This window comes from Labrus bergylta, chromosome 3, assembly GCF_963930695.1.
Source record: "Labrus bergylta chromosome 3, fLabBer1.1, whole genome shotgun sequence".
NCBI classification, from domain to species: domain Eukaryota; kingdom Metazoa; phylum Chordata; class Actinopteri; order Labriformes; family Labridae; genus Labrus; species Labrus bergylta.
In genome coordinates, this window is record NC_089197.1 from 17,469,163 (window position 1) to 17,487,818 (window position 18,656).

Below are 18,656 nucleotides of genomic sequence, written 5' to 3' on the forward strand. Positions count from 1 at the left end.
ATTAAATTCATTTGTATAAATTGGTCGAAACCATGCAGAGCCATAAAATCATTGTAATTAAAATATTGCCTTGGACGGATTCCTGAAACTGATTCATCAAAGCCATTGATGCATTATTGTTCATGTCAGTTAAATAATAATGAATTAAATAAATCAACATCAATGATACAACGTACACACAATGCAACACATATCTATGCCACCTGGTGATCCAAGAAAACTGCAATGGCTGTCAAAATTACAAACGTCACTCCCAAATCCATCCATCAAATCAGACAGCATGTTTCAACTTCCGCAGAAGGACACACCACAGGCAGCAGGTAGTTTGTGAAATCAGCGCAAACATGATCACATCAAACACGACTTGAAACGTAGACACATAGATGCAATGGTCTTTACGTTGACAAGCTCCCCTTCTTTGACTTTGCCTTCACAAACTGGGTTATCAAGTCTTTAAAAAACAACTCGCTCAGCAGCTCTGACTCAGCGGGCATCAAAGAGAGTGCCAAAAGCAGTTTCTTACCCTGGGATGTTCTTGGTTAATATTTTATTTGTTTGATTTGAAATTGACCTCTCTCCCCCACACTTTGAAACAGGTAAACATACTATTAATTAGCTCTTTGAATTTCCCTTTGGTTCCAACATTGCTGCATGCACAAGCGAATAGCACATATAAATGAGGGAAAGTGATTAGGCACATGACGGAGGGTGAATGGACAAGAACTGTGAAAAAGAACCATGGTTGTTCTTTATTTCATTTAGCAGGTTGCAAACAGCAGGTAAAGACCAACTGACTAATCGTTTTTTCTTTAATCCCCGGAGGACACATGATTCTGAATTTGTAATTTTGAAGGTAAAGCGGATGTGCAGTAACAAAACTAAGAGTTCCTCAATAATTAAATTCAAGTACATATTGAATGTTTGGGGGGCAGGCATAATTAAAGGAGCAAAATCTACTTAAAGTCATGCAAGTTAAATAAGTGCAATTAAGGCAAAGAAATGAATGTATTGATCTGAATCCTCATTTGTTTTTAGCCCATCAGTTTATGATCATCGCATTCTTTCTACAGTGTGCTTCAAATACTATACGTCCCTATACCTTTTATAACACTTTTACTCATGTACATTCATTTACTTATCATAATTCTAAGTGCTATATGTTTTCTTGTGATTAGAATAATTGCATACTGTCTGTAAATGGTTTGTTTCTAAGGATACGTTTGGTAAGCACAAAAATAGTCTCACTGTTGCCCCTGAACTTCATTGTTCAGTTAAAGTACAGACTATACTGCAAACAATGTCTCTCTGTTGTGACGTTTTTGCAACATTACAACACCACTGTCTTTTTTTTTCCATTTCCTATCTGAAATCTTATGCAGAGTTAAGATTCTCATTCCTTCATCCCATGCGCTGGCCACGTCACGGCTGACTCATTCAATTATTTGACTCACCAAGCCACTCAGTCTCCAACTGTGCCTAAAGCTGCATGTGGGCCAATTTTCACACACACCAAATACTGAATATACACTGTATTTCTATATCTGTATTGATCTACATTACTACAGTATATATGTAGATAGATATATGTAGTCCATAGTTCCTCCTCTTTGTGGGTCATGCTGATCTGTGTAAACAAGGCATCTGTGATGCCAAAAATAGGAGCAATATGATGCTTCACATGCCCACCGCACCCTGCTGAAACATTTTAATACACAGGCTTGAATGTACAACGACACAAGGACGCGCAACCTGCCATGCCATTTTTAGACTAACATCAAGCTGTCCTGCCTGTTGGCAAGTCTCCGTGGCGGACTGAAGGTGAAGGAGGTGAGTCGTTTTGTTGAAATCGTTATCATGTCCGTTCCATTCGTTAAGTGCGGTCACGACCATGGGGACATGTAGATGTTTCAAATGTCTTGAAATTAAGCCAATATCACAACTTAAAGTGAGATGAAGTAATAGTACTCTGAAGCTTTCTCTCTGAAAATTGATTTCACCAAAGTAACAGAATAAGAGTATTGGATGTTAGACTGGCTGCTAATCTGTCTCAGAAAGGAGTTGTGCTCTTTGTGAAAAGGATAGCAGTTTTTCCTCAATGTCCTTCAGTGTTTGTTTTGTCATGAAAGAAATGTTTCATGGCTGATAAATTACAAAAATAGAATCCAGTGTGACTTAACTTGTATTGAATGTATGTATTGAATAACTATGGAAAGGTTAAATATTTCAAGCCACACAGAGTGATGTTTCGGTTGTTGATTCCTGTTTTTATGTCTTAACCGTCATGCATAAAAAGCGGTCTAAGCTTAGAACAAAGAGCTGACTCATCCCTCTTTTCACAAGGTTTACCTGCCGCTAGAAAGCTTTCACATGCCATGTTATAAAGGCTCAATGAATAAATAAGTCATCCAGTGATTGTGCTTTTTCACATTCCTCACGTTCAAGGGTTTCCTGTTATTTTATTAATCCTCACTCTCTGCCGCTACCCTCATAAGGATAATATACGACTGAGGGATCGGCCCGATGAAACACGAGATTGTCTGCCACCGTCTGTAATTAACATGAGCAGGTACGCGCAGAGAGCCCACAGATCTGACAGTATTCCCCTTGAATGGGCCGAGAGGGCCCAGGGACACCATTACCCTAACTGATGAGGGCTATTTCTCATTCCTGGCCAGTCACTTCACTGCCATTAGTGTGTGCATTATCGACCTGGAGAGAGGTCTTTGTGCTCACGGGGAAACACCTGCAGGTCAAATCATCCAACCTCCCCCCCCCCCCCCCCCCCCCCCCCCCACCCTCCACCACCACCACCACCACCACCACCACTCCCTCCACAGTCCTCTCTAAACCTCATCAGCATCAGCATGACATCGGGAAGAGAGAAGAAGAGCTGCATTTCCCATGTGGGAGGCAGAGCAGCAAAAGAGAGGGTGAGATAGTGAATGTGTGCGGTGTAATGTATGGAGTGTGGGCGTAAGGAGATGTAAAGTATGCATTCAAGAGCGTGGCACAAGTGAAAGGGGAGAAAGGCAAGAGCAAGAATGATGGAGGTGGTAACACAACTTAACCTCTGCTTTCATAAAGGAACTATAGTCCCTGTTTATTAATGCTAAAGTTCATCATTTCAGACAGTATGTGGCATTTAGAATGAACACTGCTGTGGCTATAGACAAAGATTATTCGAATGCATATCTAATAACAACTTCTAAGATAAGGCTGGTAATATACATACATTTTTTTACATTATTATAATTTACTGTCAACAAGTCTCACAATAAGAATTAAACCAGCTGTGCATAAGGCCAACTCTTAAAATGATCCTTTCCAACCTTATTGCATTTAGCATCTAGCCCACTGCTTCACTTGAACACATCCATCCAAACTAGTCAGTAAATTGATATACTTCCAATTAAAAAAAAAAAGGCTGCAAAGTTTAATAAAACTGGGAACTGTAGTTTTCAGCAAACTCCTCACACAGCTTACAATTTAGTGAACTTACTTGAACCTTTTCAACCCTTGGATTTTGTGCTCCAGTGAGTTCTTATTGCAGCAGGAGGGTGTCTGTTGGATTGATTCAAAGTGTCCAATAATGCAGATGTTATCACTATGATGGAATATGTCAGACAGTGTGGCACATTGGTTTGTTTTTGGGGGAAATATTGGATGTAACAGATGATTAGTATGCTAGATTAACACACCATTTTAAGCATATGCATGCAAATTTAAGAAAGAATCCTAATGAATTTGACAACACATGAAGCAAAAAGAACAAAATAACACCCAGGAAAATACAGATACCACAACACCATACGACAGTCACAGCCCAAACTTACAAAAAACAGGCCTGCATGCAAGGCCAAGCCATGTTCTACACTTTTAAGGGTCTCATCAAAACAACTTTCATGTTGACTGTGCCACAATAAACCTAGTGTTTGACTATGTTGTTGTGATTGATTGTTTTTGGCTTCATTTGCAGGACATTTTTGAAAGCTCTTCTGTGTACATGTGTAATGTCAAATAGAAGAAAATGTCTTATGTCTTAGATAAATATCTGCTTTTCCTTATACTTCACAATGTTGGGCTCTGCATGGCCATTGTAGAATAAGCTTTACCAAGCTTTATCATTTGGTACCTTTTTGTGTTGCATCATGTTATTGTTAGTTAGGAATCTTTGAATTTGGAATATTTGACAAATATAAAGTTGGATTTTCACCAGAACCATCCTTTTAAATAGCTCTTCTATTCATTTAGAAAATAATACAGTCATAAAATGTTAGTAACTGAAATGCATATGCCAACAAGACTACAGGTGTTTTCTTCTCTTTATTTTCTTCTTCTGTTTTTTTTTTTTAAATCATGCAGTCCAGGCAGAGAGGGTGACTAGCTGTCATTTAACATAAGTTGCCCCTTGTACACACAGTCAACTAGCTTACTCTGGTGTGGCCGCATCTCCTTCTCCTCTGTCATTCTAACTGACAAGTGACCTAAAAACTCACCTTGGAACTGCTCACATCGCCCTGTTTATACAAGTGCCAGGGAGGCCACCCGACGCTCGCAAAAATGCTTGACAAGAGACATGGTGCACAAGTTTCAACAGCCCCGAGCTGTTTGTCTTAACAACCCCTGGGACCCACTCCGATAGATTCAAGCTCTCTTCAGCTAAATAGATTGGTGGAGAGCTGCAGTTAATCTCATGACTGATGTATCTTCTCTGCCGCTGGTCAGAGCAGCATCAATGGTCTGCACACAGATGAAAGTATTCATCTTTTATTTAACTGGGGAGTCCTCAGACCTGCAAATGTGTTCTTTTCTCTGCTTTATATATTTGCATTACATATATTTAAACGTGAAATTTATGTTACGCTTTTCAATGGCTGATGTTCATCTGTGTGAGTACCTTTGCCACAGACATCATGCAGATGTTCAACTAACTTCAAAGCCTGCTTCTCATTGCTATGTTAAGCTGCTAACTGCTTTGAAGGGGAAAAGAGCTAATATAGCCGTGTGCCTGTGTGTGTGTGTGTGTGTGTGTGTGTGTGTGTGTGTGTGTGTGTGCGGGTGTGTGTGTGTGTATGAGTGGGTGTATGTGGGTTTTTCTCTGAGAAAAAACATCCTTTGGCACATCACTTCTGAACCCTTATTCAGCTTCTATTCACCCACATCCTGTTTATGTCCTAATACACATTAATGAAGCAGAACTTTACACATTTCCACCTGTGAGCAGATCAAAGCATTAACGCTAGACAGGTAGGAGTCCTGAATGAAATGCTAATGCTAATCCTATTAACATTCCAGGCATGCCGAACGGCTTGCTAATGGCTGGTGATATGGGTTGGCTGGGAGTCATCTTATTTAGGGAGATCGAACTGAAGGCATTCATCAGAGCATTGATATCATCACACATTATATGAACAGCTGCATATATTTTTCATAGGGTTGACATTGTAGGGAGATGCAAGTGTGGCGCCACATAAATCAAACTGACAATACAATGGACCTGAAATGGATCAGGGTAAGACAGGATGCAAGAAGTAGCATGCATATTCCCCCATACTCACACACAAACACACACTAAGACACACACCCACACACACACACACACACACACAAACACACAGTCTGTGTTCTCTTAGCTAAATGCAAATGTTCCGCTTCCTCTATGGTTCATTTATCCAGTGTGTAATTAGTCTATTCTATTTCATAAATCAGTGAGTGAAGATTCTACCACTGGTCTTTGACAACCACCAGTTTCAGCGTCACAGAAATTCAATTTTTATAACCTTGCAGTCGGGGACAAATGAATGACACATTTTGAATGTAACCGGGGTCAATATGACCCAAAAAAAAGACATATTTAAATTATCATTATTTTGCTGACTGTGTTGGATGATAGTTTTAAAGAAGAGGAAAAAGCTGAAATGCCTTTTTAACTGAGGCAGCCAGAGGCTACCACTGTGTTTTCTAATAGTGATGGGAATACTGGCTCTTTGAGGGTTTCTCTCAGTTTATCTGGTCCATTCAGAGAACTGCTCAAAAGATCTATTTTTATTTTACTTGGTAGAGGGGTTAACTGAGTAGGATGGTTAAAAATGTATATAGCATAAACTAGACTTAAACATTACACTTCACAATGTTTGGAAAAAAATATCCCCAAAGATGTTGATGTCCTGTTACTAGCTAGTTCTCACTTTAAATTTGAAAATGAAAGGGGGGAATGTATTCATTTCTTCCTTTTTCTAGTGTTATTGATGTTAGGAGGACCAGCATTGAGTGCCAGCAGTGCACTCCGTTTCAAATCTGCGCCTACGGACTATGTGGAAATTCGTTATAGTTTCATCACTATTTACAATAAAACAATTTTGCTTCCATTAACTTTGTCCTATAGGGCTTTCACACTTGCAGAAATCTCTTGAAAAACTCAGGATATTTCTCGGAGGAGCTCTATGTGTGAATGCAAACAGTTGAATTTTTCACTCGGACTTCACCTGGAATTTCTCCTTCCAGACCCCTAGTATTTTTTCCTCAGCAAGTCCGATTGGGCTGATGTGAGAACGCTGCAGGATATTCTCCGGATAATTTACCTTCAGCCAACAGGGGGAGAATGAAGTTTATATACTGTTACTGCTGAATTGAGCATAGACTGTATGCATGCGATCACTATGATCTCGGTGTACTTAATTAAATGTCCGTAGAATCTCCGGAGCAGTCCCCCGAAATGGTCTAGATATTTTCCAGAGTGCATATGTGAAAACGGCTCTAGTGTTAATTTAGAGTTTTTTTGAAGGACCAAACAACAACAGTCCATATTGCACAGTGTTTGAGGTATAAGAGTGTGATTAAAAATGTGATTAATCACATTGGAATTCAGCCATGATTTTAAGAATTACCTGTTTGCCTTGTTAATAGTTTTTACAGTATCACAGAAAGACTACAAATGCTCCACTCAGGTGTTGCTAGCAAGGCAGAAGCTAAATTCTAACCATCCCCAATCATGTTTCTTAACTTTTCATTTGAAAGAAAGATTCAGAATAAATTAACTGACAAAAAAAGGAAGGGTTTGGAGAAATGTAATCAGGCATTTTAAATTAATTATGCCTTTTTTATATTATTTATGCACAAGGGGTAAAAAGGTTATCTTTAATTATTCACTGAACATCTTAGGAGGTAAAAAAAGAAAGAAAAAGTGGGGCCGTTAAAGCTGTCAAACTGGGTTTATTCATAAATGAAGTGTTACCTGCACATATTTACCAAAGCCCTGTAAACAAGACAGCTGGTTAAGTTATTAAATGAACTTAAAACTGAAACTGATTCACTCCCAGCTTATTCAAACATTCTGCATATGGTGCTTAATGCTCTGTCACTTCATCATAATTGCACACATGCAAATCAATGCATTCATCATCTGGGATGCTGGCAGGGTATCGCAGGATGTATCAAGTGTTGTTTTTTTTTTTATTGGAACTTTCCCAGACCCCAAAAATAATCTTACCTTCTGAAACCAACCAGTCTCGATAGATTTCAAGTCAAGGACACTTATTGTGAAAATTCTCTTTCAGGGCCGCACTGTTGTACATTTCCAAGAACAATCTATATCATTCACTGTCTTCGGCCGGAGAGCAGGGATTTATATAAAGAACGGGCAGACAGGCAGAGAGAAAATAGATGGTGTTTTATTTCCTGCAGGGTGAGAGAGAAGGAGAGAGAGTATAAGATGGAGGGAGGATGGAGTACAGTATGTCTTCTGTCTTCTATCTGTTAAAAAAAAAACTTTTGGTGCAGAGGTCATTATTTAGTCTTGTGATCTGGATAGCCGGTGCTGCAGAAGCCTAATGAAAAGTGCCTTAAACCCCTTCCCAATGTGTCACTTTTTGTTAGACAATATGATGGATGGTCCATTTTACAGCCTATTTCATCTGCTGTGCTGTTCTAAACTGTATTTTCAGGGTGCTTTTACTTGAAACATCCATTTTTTGTGTGACATGGTTATTCATCAGGGAGGAGGCTCAAATGCACCAAGGCTTTCAGGAAGGTAGGGGGGAGGTATGAACCCAACCACACCCAAAATCCCATCCTCCTAACTCTCTGTCTTTTTTTGTTTTATCCTCCTGCAAACACTCAGAACGCGCAGACAGTTACTGCAGCAAACTGGCAGCCGTGACCTCACATCCTCCATTCCTAACCTTGCCGATGACACACCAGGGAGGCATTATAAGATTGACAAACATTCAGCATTTGTCAATTGTTAGAAGGAAAAAAAAAACATGGAGGAAAAATGATCAGCCATGCCAGCTCTCTCCTGATTCAATCACAGCAGCCCAGACAGCCTTTTCTTCCTCTTCACAAACTAGTCTCTCTCACAATGTGACACTTTGAAGGGAGTGCTGTAATGAGCAGACCTTGGGGGGGGGGGGGGCTTCTGTTCGGTCCTCCAGGTCATAGAGAAGGAACATTAAAAACGAGCCCAGGGACCCGGAGGGGGGTTTTATGTGGTTATAAGGTCTCATCTGTGTCCGGTTGTGAAAATTATGGCTGTAATTTCCATTCGGCCTGATAAATGGCATCTACAATTTTTACTTGGGTGATTGCCTTCCATAAATCTCGTCAGATTAAACAGTGTACTGATAGCACTTAAAAAGCAATCTCCTTCTCTAATGGCATCCTGTGTGCTGTAGTTCATAAGGTACAGTAGACTCAAAATACTCAAATGGGTACTCCCTTATTTGCAGTATTTCAAACGGATGAATTTAAGACGCAAGATCCGCACAAGCCCCCGACCACTGAGACATCCTTTGCGCTATAGGCATCTACGCCTGATTTGTTTCATATCTGACTGCTCCGCACACACACAAAGAAACATGCACACCGAGTACCACCAGTGCACTCCCTTTACAGGGGGGAAACTGTACACTGGGGACTCAGGACACTGAGGGAAACCAGAGTCCTGCCCCCAGGGTAGGTCATGTCATGAAAGGCCATGGTTGACGCATCCCTGTAGGGCGTTCACACATCTGGACACCCCTTGCCCTGCCCCCTACTGGTTCCCACAGGCTGAATAACCCTCACACAGGCCTTTGGACATCACTGTGTCGCAGCAGCTGGGGACTACACATGTTTTTTACCCCCCCCCCCCCCCCCACTACCCTGTCAGCCGAAGGTCAGGGTCCCACAACTCACAGTCACACCCATGAGGGACATGGAAAACATTTTTCAGTCTTTTCTACTGTATGTAAATGTTCCTTATATGTGCACTTGTTAGCTGAAAATGTTGGACGTGCTTTTACACAATTTTTTTTCCTTTTTTTCTTTTGATGCACAACCAGTTTCAATGTTCCTCTCTGTCGCTAACGTAGATGGACGAGGAACGAGGAAGGAGTGGGCTCTACAAGGCACTGACACTAACTTTTCTCACTCAGTGGAGCTAACGGTGCATAAATAATAACCACAACGTTGAGCTCTGACTTGAAACGTTGAGCTCTGACTCGTGTCAACAACAACAGACAAAAACTTTTTTTCTGGCTCATCGCAAGCCGTTTATTGACGAGCCTCTGAGACTGATGATTTGAGTCGGCAGTTCATCAATACAAAGCACTACCCGTCCGTTTATCCGCCTAAAAAAGCTCTTGTGATGTCATATTGTTTGTAAAGGGGAAACTGAAATTCACAGATCACAGAATGAAACATTTAATGGATGCAGTGTGGAAAGCCAGCGTGTGATCATGAGCGATGTGATATATGACGCTCATGTGCTGTTAGGACACTGTGTTAGCTACAAATACAGATCGAATTTACAAGAAGTTCATTTGCATTTTTTATTTATTTCTATATTTTTCTTTTTAACAAAAATTGTAACCGATAATAGGAATGTAACAATATCCAAAACGCAAAATTATAAATTCACGGTAAGATATTTATTGCAAAATAAAACAAAAAACAAAACAATTGCATCAGCTGGACCTTGTAAACAAAACAAGTCATACTCACAGTATAACATCTAATATTTGTTTCCCTCACATATGGCCCTCTGGAAGGTCAGGGAGAGTAAAAGGATTTATTCAATTCAAATGAAGGTCTACAAATTATTAAGAGCTGCTTTGTAGAAAGAGCATAGATTTGCTGGTACTAGAAAAGCTGAATAGGATGAATCCATTCAAAACAGTTCAATACTTCAAATATCTGTACTGAGAGCAGGCTGTCACCTTGGCTTGCCCTGTCTTCTCACATGATCATTACATCAGCTTATCGCAGATACAGCCTCTGATGGTGGACACAACAAAGTAAGGTGGCAGCAACCGTGTAGCCGAATTAGCTAACAACAGAAATTACACAGAGCTGATATTATAAAGAAGACAATTTTATGTCGTATATGACAGCGTTAGCCTTAGAGCCCCAGGAGCATTTACAAATTAAAAATTATTTATTTGTTCTCCCTCCTCACTAACGCCAGTGATTTTCGCTGTACTGTGGCAGCGAGGTAAGTATATAGGAAGTTCCCACTTCTATGCTCTGCCCCTCCACAGCTAAAACACAACTACACTTTTTACCTGGGAGCTCTATTGTTTTATACTGTCACAGTTTCACTACAGTATCAAGACACTTTTGTTCTCGCGACATTGCAACATTGATGATACCATTACATCCCCACTGATGAAACATTGTTATGTTGACAGGTATCCACCTATGCCATTTCTTAATTATGCATTGTCATGTGTCTGCCTCCAAAATGTTAATTTTTTTTCTTAAAAGTTTTTAAACCTAATGCTCAGGGAACTGCAATCTGTGGGCCCGATCTTTGGACACAGATTTACATTGCAAATCCATAACTGCAGATTGCAAAACTGTGCACACTGTTTACAAGTTTGTAAACAAAGTGTTTGGGGGTGTTCTGCAAAACACTGTGTGTAGTCTTTGCTAAAATTGTCTGGCTGAGAATGTGCGTACAGTTGTGCAAATCCGGGCTGACATTTAGCTCCTTGTGCGTTGATGTTTCAATAACTGTGTATTTTTATTTTATTTTAGAGTGTAAGCAATCGTACAAAAAAAAAGTGATATACCGTACAAAGGACAGTAATTGCAGCAGGGCGGTGACAACAAAGCTTCCTAACAATGTGTTCATCTTATCTGTTGCAGACACACACACTATTGTATCCTTTGTCTCTCTATTCCCAGCTGGTAGCTGTGGACACTAAAGCACCACAGGGGAGATGTTGACCCTGTTTGAGTAGAGTAACCCTGCATCTGTCTGCAATACCACCACATCAGCAGAAAGCTGGCCACAAGGTATATGTCCAGCAAAGCAAATGTGTATGCAGAGCAGGCTTTTCAAAGACAGGCAGTGCATCACTACAGTTAACAGCCTCGCAAAGGTGAACAGAGGGAGGGAGAACAACCAAGCCTGTTATATATCTAAACATGTTTTATAGTTTTTAAAATAAAGTGAGAGAACAAAAGCATTTATAGAGACAGAATATCAAGAAGTTCAACTTACAATTAAATCCCCTTTAACTAAGATGTGGAAGACTTGTGAATGCACCACATGCCTGCTGTGTCTGACAGACATCTGGAGAGGCGTCATAAACAGGTACCAAGAGCACTTATTGTAACAGCAGCTGGCAGATTTACAATGATGGATCATTTTAGATAGAAGAGCTCATCTGGCCTGATACTCCAGAGGTATGAAGTGCACCAGTGGTTTAAAGGCAAGAAAAGAAAGAATAAAGACAGTTGCACAAAAAAAGGGCTGTTTAATTCTTCTCAGATGTCTATGCCCTAAAACATTTCTGTTGGATAAGGTCATCCATTGATCTGGCACTACTTGTATTAAAAAGGCAGCTTGGTAAGAGTGCGGGGGGAAAAAAAGCAAAAGAGAATTAAAAAGTTGATACAAATCTTTTACAAGTGCTACACAGACAGATCTATGATACACTCCTTATCGACTTCATACATGGGTCAACTGAGGAGATGGAGCCGATTCTTGTTTTATATCCTGTATGAAAGTCTTTTTTTTTCTTCTTTACATTTCAAGTGTGCTCTGCAGAAACGTGTGAAGTTCTCTTGTATTAAAGGTCACATACTATGTAAAATTCTGAGACTAATATGTGTCCCTAGGCTGTCTACAAACCCCTCAATTATGAGAAAAGTCCATCCACTCCATCCTTTGCCTGCACTACTTTTCAGAAAATGTGTGCTCAAACAGTCCGTTTGGAGATTTTTCCCTTTGTGACATCACAAAGGGAAGTAACCCCTCCCCCAGGTTGGTGACACTCCCACAGCTAGGTGTTTGTTCTGCCCTCTAAGTCCACCTTTCCACTGTAAACTATGGGGTATGGTACAAGAAAGCCCAAGCCTTCCAGAGAGAGGCACAACTCACAGGCATAACAAAGCTCATTAGCATTTAAAGCTATAGACACAGAAACAGCCTGTAATAAAGAGGGGTTTATAGAGCTCAACAGATTGCACCGTGAACCAATACTGCCAGCTACCCCAATACTCATGAGTAGAGTACATTTAATTCAGCATCAAAATGGGAAAAAAGGCAAAGGTACAAGACTGTGTACATAATTTTCATCTGGAGTCAAGAAACTACACATCCCACAATCCATTGCGAAAGATGTCATTTCGGCTTAAAAGTAACTTTTGTCGTTGTTATTGTGTTTATACATTTAATGCAAGTATTCTACTATCTTGTTGTTTGTGTTGTGGAAAATATAAACTACATTCACTGCGGCATGACAAGGTCAATAGTACATTTTGTGTTAGCTAACTAACTAGCTAGCCTGCAAGGGAAACTTATCTGTTCGCATACGGCGCCAAGGGAAGGGAAACATTGCCATGGTAACAGCAAGCTCAACCAATCAGAGACGTCGCTGGGACACTCTATGATTGCGGGTAGAGTAGTTCTTTGCACTGATATCATGTATAAATCTTTATAAATCTTGTTTTTCTTAAAACGAGGTTAAGACAAAATTGTGTCTCCTACAGGAGCATATACTATCGTTTTATACTCGGGTTGCTCACGGTAAGTCTACCTTGGATGGTTATGACATTATGGCTAATAATGAAATGCGCTATGGAGAAAATGAATGGGATTTTTACTTCAGGATCCACAATGTTGAGCCCTAAAGGCATGATAAATTACAGGATCAGAGAGGATTTTTACCAAGAAACTTCACAGACATGTTTTTGGGTCCTCTGAGACTTATTTAAAGTTGTTGAAAAGGAGTATAATATGTGACCTTTAAGTCATTAGCGTGTTAAAACTTAAAAATAACTATTGTATACTGTATGTGTAAGGCCATTACAGAAGGATCAACACATGATAATACAGCACATTAATTCTACCTTATTTGAAGGTTTTTCTTTGGAATGGAGGAGATAATGTTAACAGCAGAGCACATTGTCTCCTCCAACGCAATGAATCATTCAGTCATACTATCCCCTAGCCTTCAAAGGGAATGTTGGATACACACATGGAGACATCGGGTCATAATACAATTTGCAGACAGGCTGCCCGTGAGCATAATGGAATCTTGTCACTCAGAGGGAGAAAATTGGAATTAATTCAATTTGTCACAGTGACAATTCGGACTTTGATTAAAAAGGACCCGCAGACAATGGCCCTGGTGCTAATGTGTATTGTTTGAGTGTGAGTGAAAAACAGGCAAGTCTGCTGTATTTTTGAAACGCCAGTGTTTATCGACTACAATTTAGTCCATGCAGCATCCCCGCATGACTTTTCAGTAAACAACCATGGCGGCTAATGCTGGTGTCGCGCTGTGAGTTGAATGTTATTAGAATGCAAAGTATTTAAACGGATCTGCTTTTTATTTTAGCGTGTCTAAGAAACAAAAGCCCAAACAATACCGGGGACAATTATGTGTAATGGGAGCACCCCAAATAGAAGCTGTTACACGGCAGCCTGAATTCATTACACTGAAGGCACAAAGTATAGGCAGTCTTTACCTCTAAAGCTGAAACAATGTAAGATTCCTGCATTACTCCCCCCTGCGCCCTCCTCCGAATCATCCAAGTCCTCTCCCTCCCCTTTGCTCCTGTGAGTAACCTCCAATCATTTACAATAAGCCTTCCTCAGAGAGCTTAGTAATATGATGATGCTGTATTTCTAAAACTAGGTGGTGTAAAACAATAGCACCGTGTAAAAAATGGAGAAGGAGTGCCCAAACAGAGGCCCTGCTGGACCATACATCACAGTGTAGATGCAGGACCGGGAAATATGCTGACATCAGGCCTCTATCTACCTTTCTTACCCTCCACGGACACTTCATAAAACAAACGGTGGGTGTAAATTTAGAGGATGCAGCCGTAAACAATAGGCCACTGGGAAAAGTTTAGAGAGTTCAGCTCGAATAACAGTTTAGCCAGGAGAACCTGCTGATGATGAATAGGTTTGTTTGTCACCTTTCTTCCCTCTCCGGGGAACAATGATATGGATCACAGAGGGAGAGAGGGGAAGGGGATACAGAGGGGAAGGTGGGAAGAAAAACAGCATCCTGGAGAGAACCATATTAGAGCCAGCGGAGAAAAAGCTGCTCCGTGAACCTTAAAAAATCCTCTTAAATGCGACATGTCAAACTTTGTTTTTATACATTCTCAGTGGGAGCCATTTTTCTTTGTCATGTCAAAACTGTAGTCCATATATTAGCTAAAACTCTGCACAGTTAATCATTATTGAGTGGTTAGCTTACCCTGCTGCTGAAATGACTACGAAAGGCTGAGGGAAAAATATCCCTCAAAGCCTGCACGCCCGCACAGAAATACACTCACACACTACCTTTGAGTTTATAATAGCATTACAAGTTCATACCTCTATACACAGATAACAAACAAGGTCCCTGCAGACTTGAAATGCACTGTTCAGTCAGTTCGGAGCATAGCATAGCTTAACAAATAATGCATCACTGTTTCTGCTAAATTGATTATTGTGTGTAATGTAGGAGCATTTGAGTAAGAGAAAAAGGGAGAGAGAGCATGCCTAAAAGTGTGCACCATCTTTCACTACCTCAGGGGAAATGTGGTGTTTTAGATAATGACAGGTCCCTTGTATTTGCTGATACCTGGCTCTGCATTATGCCATGAACAAAACCTCATCACAATTCTCAGCCCGGCTCGTTGTCATCTATCAGCAACACACACACTCTGAATAGGTAAACACTGTGGCTGCAGGGCTATAAAGCACACAGAAATCAGGTGTGATGGTGGCGATAATGGTGCGAGTTGATGCGCACCTATGGATGCCACGCAATTTTACTCATTCAGACGCAAGATAGGACCTTTGCAGAATAATACCCAGTATTTTACTGCGATCAGGGGCAGTGACGATGGGAATATGTGGCATGTGCACCCAGAATCACGTACACTCAACCAAACACTTCTACACTGGACTGAAAAATGGGGGGGGGGGGGGGGGTGATATTTTATTGGTTCATTGCCAGGTAGCTTTCTTTTACAAGTCTTGATATTCTGTCTCTATAAATGCTTTTGTTCGCTCACTTTATTTTAAAAACTTTCTTTTAGTGTGTGTGTTTTGGATAAAAACAATGAAAATGGAAATAGAAAAAGGAATACAAAACAAGTAACAATAGTACTCCAAGAAACATTGTTTCTGTACCCCAGCAGAATGTGAATGAATGTGATGTGCGTGTGATGTGTTTGTAGAATTTCTTATTTTAACTTTATTTCTAGCACTTTATGAAGGCTCCTTTGCACTGTACCAAATGTACAGTGACAAATAAAGATTATTCTATTCTATTTATAAATAAAATAAACAATGAATATAAAAACACTACTGTACTAAATACTGTAGATGTAAATAATTAATTTTGATTGTTTAATAGTTGAAAGATGCATGATTTTGAACAATAGTTACTGATTGGCCAAACTAAATGGTTATTGGAGGTGCAGAGATTCCTACATTACACTACCATGACAACCAGTAAGGCCAGTTATCTGTCATATTTAGGAGTTAAGTCACCGTTATGGTCACACCTGTCAATAAAGCTTTAATGATTGAATGAAACAGATCACTGGCTTTTGGCTAGCAGCTGTAAATTTGAGAGAATATGATATCGGTTTAGTTTTTTAAAGGTTTATTTGAGGGTATACACTCACTTTAAGGTGCAATCTTCTCACGTAAATCTACGAGGTGGAGTGGAAATAAACTTGGGATGCTTGTCCTCATGATGGATGAGGGTTCTGTCATGGAAAGGGCATACTTCACTGTTGTTCCACTGGCTGCTGTTTTGAGAAGCATATCTATTGCCAAAGAGCAAATGTGCCTTGTCCTTCATGAAAGCCGAGAGTAGATTTAGAATGTGTTATGGAGGCAATGGTCTGAGTGCACGCTTCACAAAAGAGAAAAAAAAAAAATCAAGTTCCAGGCTTTGTGACAGCAAAGGAAGGGCAGGCTTTCTTGCACATCCTGGTTCAAATCTGAGGGAAGCTGTTTGCTCTGTCTTAGTGCATTAAAATCAAATGCCTGCTCCAAGGAAGGAGAGGGAAATGGATACGGAAGTCACAACCTTGCCCTTTGCAGTTTGTGGACTGATCATGAGAAAGGCTTCTTCAGTAATTTAAAAGAAGGACATATTGCAAGACACTTGGGAGATATGAACCTTGAAGGCACAGTGCCCTGAAGACAGAGGGAAAACTGTAAAGAACAGTTTCACTCACTCTTTCACACTCTCTCTGACACACACCCAAACTCTACTAGTACCTCCTGATAAACTCTGTTTTCTTTTACTCTCCAGTAAATCAGTAATCACACAAATGCAAAAAACACTGGTGCTTTGTTTCTATGCTAGTTTTTTAATTCTGTAGTTATCAGAATCAGGTTTATTGCCAGGTATTTTTACATAGCCTATACAAAAAGCACATGATGTTATTGGTGCTTTACAATAAATACAAAAATGTCATAAAATATGGGAACAGCAGTAAGCCTAATGTCAAGAAATGTTAATAAAGCTAAATAACAATATTAATATATAAGAATATTATCTAAAAATTGTACAGTATGTATAATTTATGTTACTCAAAGGAAACTTAATATTCTTTACTTTTTATACTTTTTTGTACCAATGTCACAACATTCTGTATAAGTACAGGTTGTTATAGGTTTAAAATATGCTATGTGTTTTAATTGGTGGACAGTATTTTTCCAAAATGAAGCCATTAGTTGCATAGTGTGTTAGAAAAAGCGCACCAATCACCTATGCTAGATGTTGGTTAAAGGTGTTGTTGGTTATATGTTCTAAACATAGACATCCCTTTAGAATGGTGCTGGAAACAGGACTGAGTCTAATTGTCGACTGCTAACAAACACCTTCCCTTCTTCTGGCATTTTCATGATGAGAATTCCCTTCTGTCGTGATTCTACACCGGCATGTCAACAAAGCTGCTTCGACCCACCAGATTTGTCAAACTAATGGAAACAGCGTCCGCTGAAGGTCAGTAATGTCACACAGTGATGAACATTAAGAGCAAGAAGGGCGGGAAAAGACTATACAGGAGGGTGTCAGGTGACTACATTAGGCAGAGATCAGGGGTTGGTAGAAGGACGTGGCACTCGGCAGGATAATGAGGGGAAGAGGGACAGCAGGAGGCAACAGCGTGAATGATGCATGATGGGTAGTGGAATTATGAAAAGCAGATACACTGTAAAGGCAGAGAGGGACAGAGTGTGAGGGGGACTCGTGGAAAATCATTAGCAGGGAAATATATACCATTCCCATCTGACTTTTTTTTAGATTAAATTCAATTATTCACAGGACCTTGCCTTGGTGGAACTTCTCATTACCCCATATATGAGAGGTATTACTAAAAAGAGAGAAACTGAGTAAAAGTTTAGAAACGTGGCATGTAAAATCTCTCAGTGTCTGCCAGGTTACTTCTGAAATGAAGTGAGCTTAGCGAGTTTCTCTATATGAAGCTTCTCTTTACTAAAGCCATCCTTCAGGGCAATAGCAGGCTAATCTACAGAAGCAAAATAAAAGCAGAAAACTGTATCAAAGCTTATCATCCTTTTTTTAAGTGAACTATTATTTCTAAAATGAGGATATGATGTATATTTATAAGGACCACTCAGTAAAATCCGAAGCATTATCTGTGTGAATTTAAGCAAACAAATTTGCCTTTTGAATTCATTGAATTATTTTATTGATAATTCATCAACCAGATCATTATATCCCCTTACTTTTGCCCACATGCCACCAATTCAGAATAAAATATAGCAATTCTGTTTTATCCTCTTACAAGAACTAAAACAGGTTTGATACTGGCAATAACCCAGAAAACATTTTAAACCCAAATAAATGTTTTGAATATATTATACGAGTACAAGTAAATTCAATTTCATAATGGAGACATCCTAGGCATGAGCTGAAGGATTGGACAATTATGTCATAGGAGTATGTCAGAATGCTACACTCATATGTCCTTGAACTAGGTGTAGTCATTTATTGATCCTTAGTAGTTCTGTTTTAGACCACAGAAGACATCTCAGCAAAAATGCTTTCGAAAAGTTGACGCTACTGCAGTGGTTAATACATAAAAAACTATTTGGTTCAAATAAATGCTCCACTAACCTATGAAACGACCTTTCTACCACTTTCATGTTTCTGAGACATGTAGATAATGGTTGTACT